Raw genomic sequence first — 5308 nt, 5'->3', positions numbered from 1 at the left:
TCAAAATAAACGTTTACTGTTAGAGCAAGGACCCGTTTGGGGAAGCACCCTATGATGGTTTAATTTGTTTGTGCATACTGCATATACAGCATATCATCATGAGACATCACGTTTGTTAGACCTAGACTCGTTTGATAATGACAAAGAACACGTTAGCAACATTAGCATCATCATCATGACATTTAGCATCACAGATTAGCTCCGTCTGAAGCCAATCTCTCATATAGCCATTAATAAACGGTTTGCATAATTACAGTACATTCAAGCACAACTCAATACAACAACTGTTAACTGTGAATTCAATCAATTCATCATAATGATAAATGATGTTTGTGTTTGTGATGTTTTATAATGTTATGCCAAATATGTTCAGTATGTCTGCTTTTTCCACCACTGCCTGCATCTGATCACAGATAAATGTATTTATCTGTACAAACACTCTGTACTTTATTATTATTTTTTCATATTATAAGGCCTACATACTCTTATTATTGCATGACAAAAGGTGAAATTGGGCTATCTACATGCTCACAAGTCACAATGCAATGTGGTCTTGTAGATCTTTTTTTTATTATTCAAATATTAATAACCCTGTTTCTGTGTGTAGGGACCCACAACCAGGTAGCCTTCATGATCATCTGACAAATACAGGAGGACAGTGTTGGCAGGTATGTTTTTTATTCATTATTATTGTATCATATATGGAAGCTTTCTGTGTTCTGTTTGTTTATCTGTCTGCATGCATACTCCTGCTATACAAGTGTATGAAGATCTAAGTCAAGATGTAAAATTATAGGATGGACCTGTACTGATCAATTTGGTTCCATTTGTATGCTGGAAGTTGGATACATACTTGTAAATCAAACCTTTCACACATGAATGCAATATTTTGAAAATCTATTATTTTTCTAGGAATGGCAGTGGCTCCTTTGAAGTCATCCCTTTTGATGTTGACAAGCCACCTTGCCCTCAGTTCAGCATTAGCTGGGATGGCATGGAAACTGAGCGAACAGACTGAAGCTGATGTAGAGCAAAGAGGGACTGAGCAAAACTCTGCAGAACCACACGCCCTCTTCATATACTTTACAGTGCCTTTCTTCATCCTGGAGCAAAAAACGAGGCGCATATAGACAATTAGATTTTATAAAGAATCAGTCTTTTGTGAGAAACACAGACACAAAAATGCTGCATTCTTTAGGTACAGTGTCTTGACCAATACACATATGAGTACATAGAAGCACGGCAGGAATTAATTAAGATGTGTGTTTGGGAGAGGAGAGCGAGACCAGTGGATAACTGCACCGATCAGACAGATGTGGTATGATACAATAATACAAATGAATAAAAAAAACATACCTGCCAACACTGTCCTCCTGTATTTGTCAGATGATCATGAAGGCTACCTGGTTGTGGGTCCCTACACACAGAAACAGGGTTATTAATATTTGAATAATAAAAAAAAGATCTACAAGACCACATTGCATTGTGACTTGTGAGCATGTAGATAGCCCAATTTCACCTTTTGTCATGCAATAATAAGAGTATGTAGGCCTTATAATATGAAAAAATAATAATAAAGTACAGAGTGTTTGTACAGATAAATACATTTATCTGTGATCAGATGCAGGCAGTGGTGGAAAAAGCAGACATACTGAACATATTTGGCATAACATTATAAAACATCACAAACACAAACATCATTTATCATTATGATGAATTGATTGAATTCACAGTTAACAGTTGTTGTATTGAGTTGTGCTTGAATGTACTGTAATTATGCAAACCGTTTATTAATGGCTATATGAGAGATTGGCTTCAGACGGAGCTAATCTGTGATGCTAAATGTCATGATGATGATGCTAATGTTGCTAACGTGTTCTTTGTCATTATCAAACGAGTCTAGGTCTAACAAACGTGATGATGTCTCATGATGATATGCTGTATATGCAGTATGCACAAACAAATTAAACCATCATAGGGTGCTTCCCCAAACGGGTCCTTGCTCTAACAGTAAACGTTTATTTTGATGTATATTTATTTATACATTAAATAAAGCCCCAAAAGCTTAAAAGACACCACTGATAAAAACACTTAACAAACGTTAGCTTATTAAACAGATTGTAGCATAATAAAAGGTTTACCTTAGAATCTACAGTAGCAGTGTGCACAGCCAATTCGCCTAGTACCGCCTAGTAGCAATCCACATCATTTCTCTTTGGAAATAAACACGATAAAACAATTCCGATAAAAACGAAAGGTATATTAATGAACCATACAAATAAAAGTAATTTTTAAACGTACTTACAGAATTTACCAGTGACGAGAAAATAATAATATTGTCCGTAGAAATGCAGCGAAATCAATGCACTGTGGATGGGCCGGAAGTGAAGAGACGGGGGATACAGAACCAGGAAGTCCCGTCTACTACATTGTGCAAAGGGAGAATATGGTTTCCCAAGAGACGTAAACATGTCGAACAAGCTGTTAATCGGAAACCTGAGCAAAATAGTGGACCAACAGAGACTGTCAGATGAATTCCAGCATTACAAAGTCATCAATTGGGATGTCATGTTAAACTCAAAGGGAATTCATCAGCTCTACGGCATTGTGGAGTTCAAAGACGAAGCTGAGGCAGAGCGTGCGATGCAAAAAATTGATAAAAAAGTTCTGCATAACACTGACAGGGAGATCAGTGTGAAATTATTTGAGCAAGCCTCTAAATTTGAATCGAGTGAACAACATATACCAAGCAAGGTGTACGACGAGGACAAGGACATCAAAGTATGCAGTGGTGAAGAAGACGACAACAAGGGCAAACTTGGACACTGCACTCGCAAAATGAACGAAATTGCAGAAATGATGTATGCTGGTATTGATGCTGACAGTGTACGTCATTGTGTTTACATGGCTGTTTAGGAGAAGGGGCTGCAGACAGTCAATCTGATGGTCATTGGTTAAACAAAATAAAGTTTTGTCACACATGGGAGAGCCGGGACGGGACCAGTGGACCACCAAAACCAAGCACAGACAGGTTGCACGTAATTAATGACTATACCAAAATGCAGTTTTGTATGTGCATTTCGGGGGGTTTTGGGTAGTGTGGAGAGGCACTGGAATAACCCCTCTGTAGTCCTAACCATAACCACACCACACGTTTTTTTGGTGGTTTGACCCCCCCATCCCCCCCTCCCCTAGGGGGATGGGGGGGACGGGGGGGACCGATTTTTCCCCCTCTAGCGTTCGGTCAGTGTTGCGCCTCTGACCACCACCCTGGATAGGTGAGCCTGCCAGCTCCCCTCATTCCCTCGGTACTGGCTTGTAGGGTTGCGATATTGATATATATATATATGTTTACGTATTATCTATATATAATATATACACCTGCATTTTATAGCGCTTTATAGCATTTTAAACCTTGGGAACCTTTATTTATTGTGAACCGTCTTCTTGCTGCATGACATATCTAATTGTTTTATAACTTGTTACTGACCATTCATTTAATAAAGACTTTTGTATATTGGTTACACACGTTTCTACCTTGCCTATATATACTGGCAACCCGGCCGCACCCAAAGAGGTTGATATAACACGGATTGGCACATATGCCACTCCGTGTATAGTGTACTATTCCTCCCGTGAAACCGTGGATACGATACTGATTTCCCCCCCCATCCACTTCCATACGTTGTACATTGCGTGGATAGCATACTAAATCTCCCCCCATCCACTTCTACGTCAGTGACGCCACGGTGCTAATAAAATACAATAAATAAATACAAAACATAATTTGACTGTGTACTTTTGTGAGAACGTCTACACAAATGTTCAGATTACAAAAATAAAGTACCCATGTGTGTATTCATAAATTATAACATTATAATGCGTTTTTATCTTCCTTCAGTGCATGCATTTATATGATTTGTTTATGTAGGCTATATTTTTATTTATTTTGTGCCTACCGAAATGTCATGACAATCGTGTTTAATTATTATTATTATTATTAGTAGTAGTAGTATTAATAATAATAATAATTATTATTATTATTATATTAATAGGGTTTACGTTGGCTTACGGAAGTGACGTTGCTAGGTGTACTAAAACAGCGCAAAGCAGCTACAGCTAACAGCTCGTCATTTAGTGCAGTGGAACTGGAACATTTCAGGTAAGAGGGATTAATACCTTTCTTTGCTATGTGTTGAATTAATGAATTAGTGTAGACTAGCCTGGCTATTTGGCTCGTCGTGAGGTGATGAAGTGATTTACTGTGACAGAAACTTTGTGTTGGATCTACTATTCTACTTATAGGCGGGCAGGTAGTGAGGTAGACCACCATGGCTATGTTGTGTTATGGTAAAGTTATTGACCTGCCAAAATATGTGACCATCTTGTGGACTTAACGTAACTTAATTGGAGGTCTTTAAATACATTGCCTAAATACCACTAGATTGAACTCTAAAACATAATGAACAAACCGGGAATGATTTTCGTTGGGACGTAGTCAAGTCACATATTTCAGCAGGTCACCAATTTCACTGTAACACTACCACCATGCTGGAGTGACCGGTCCGTGTGCGAGTGGTCGAGATTGGGGCAAGTAAACGAGGGTCACACGGGCATATGTAAAAGATGCAATCTAGTAGTACTATTCATTGTCAATAGAAGCCAGCCACACGACGTTGCAAAGACGGAGCGATGCATGTAGCTGCTCCATGTGTGAACGCACCATTAGGTTAGATAGAGTCTGATAGGCAGATACCTAAGGTTAGGTTCTTGGTTTACCTATATGGTATGAATCTAGATTATTATTTCTATGTATGTGGTGTATTACTGTATTTTTGTATAAATAAATAATAATAAAGATGACAATACTAACTTGAAGAGTATTTAGGAATACAGTATAATATGGTGTAGTTGTGTATGTTAATTATCTCTCTCTCTCTCTCATCCACAGACTACATTAAAAAAAATTTTTTTTTCAAACATCTGATTTTAGTGCACAGTAGGTTATATTAACACATACTTTAATATACAGATTGGAGACATTTACATTTTATTCATTAAAAAGGCTACATAGTACCGCTTTAAATAATTGTTTCCCACCTTTCCCCTAAAAAAAAATGTAGAAATGCCATCCAACAGCCGGACATGCCACCGCTGCAAGGCCACAATGCCATGTGGGCTCCAGACGTGCAAAAAGGTAGGCAATATATACAGTACAGTAGGCCTTTAGCATACTGCCATGATTAACATAGTCATTAAGTTCAAATGAACTTGATTGACATTAAATAAGCAACACAGTGATGAGAGT

The 5308-nt window shown here is 38.0% G+C and overlaps 1 long non-coding RNA gene across 1 annotated transcript; it reads right to left on the bottom strand.

Annotated features, from left to right (window-relative positions):
* Window positions 1-739: 739 nt before the first annotated feature.
* On the bottom strand, window positions 740-2380 carry LOC308322600. The gene is made up of 3 exons (XR_013964734.1): window positions 2306-2380; window positions 1357-1417; window positions 740-1103 (listed from the first exon to the last, which is right to left on the bottom strand). It is a non-coding gene; the product is annotated as an uncharacterized lncRNA (long non-coding RNA).
* Between the last annotated feature and the right edge of the window lie 2928 nt (window positions 2381-5308).

The sequence above is a fragment of the Protomyctophum bolini genome (genome assembly GCF_963924005.1).
Source record: "Protomyctophum bolini genome assembly, chromosome: 10".
Classification (NCBI taxonomy): domain Eukaryota; kingdom Metazoa; phylum Chordata; class Actinopteri; order Myctophiformes; family Myctophidae; genus Protomyctophum; species Protomyctophum bolini.
The sequence above is the reverse complement of the archived record's forward strand: the minus strand, read 5'-3'. Positions and strand labels throughout refer to the sequence as shown.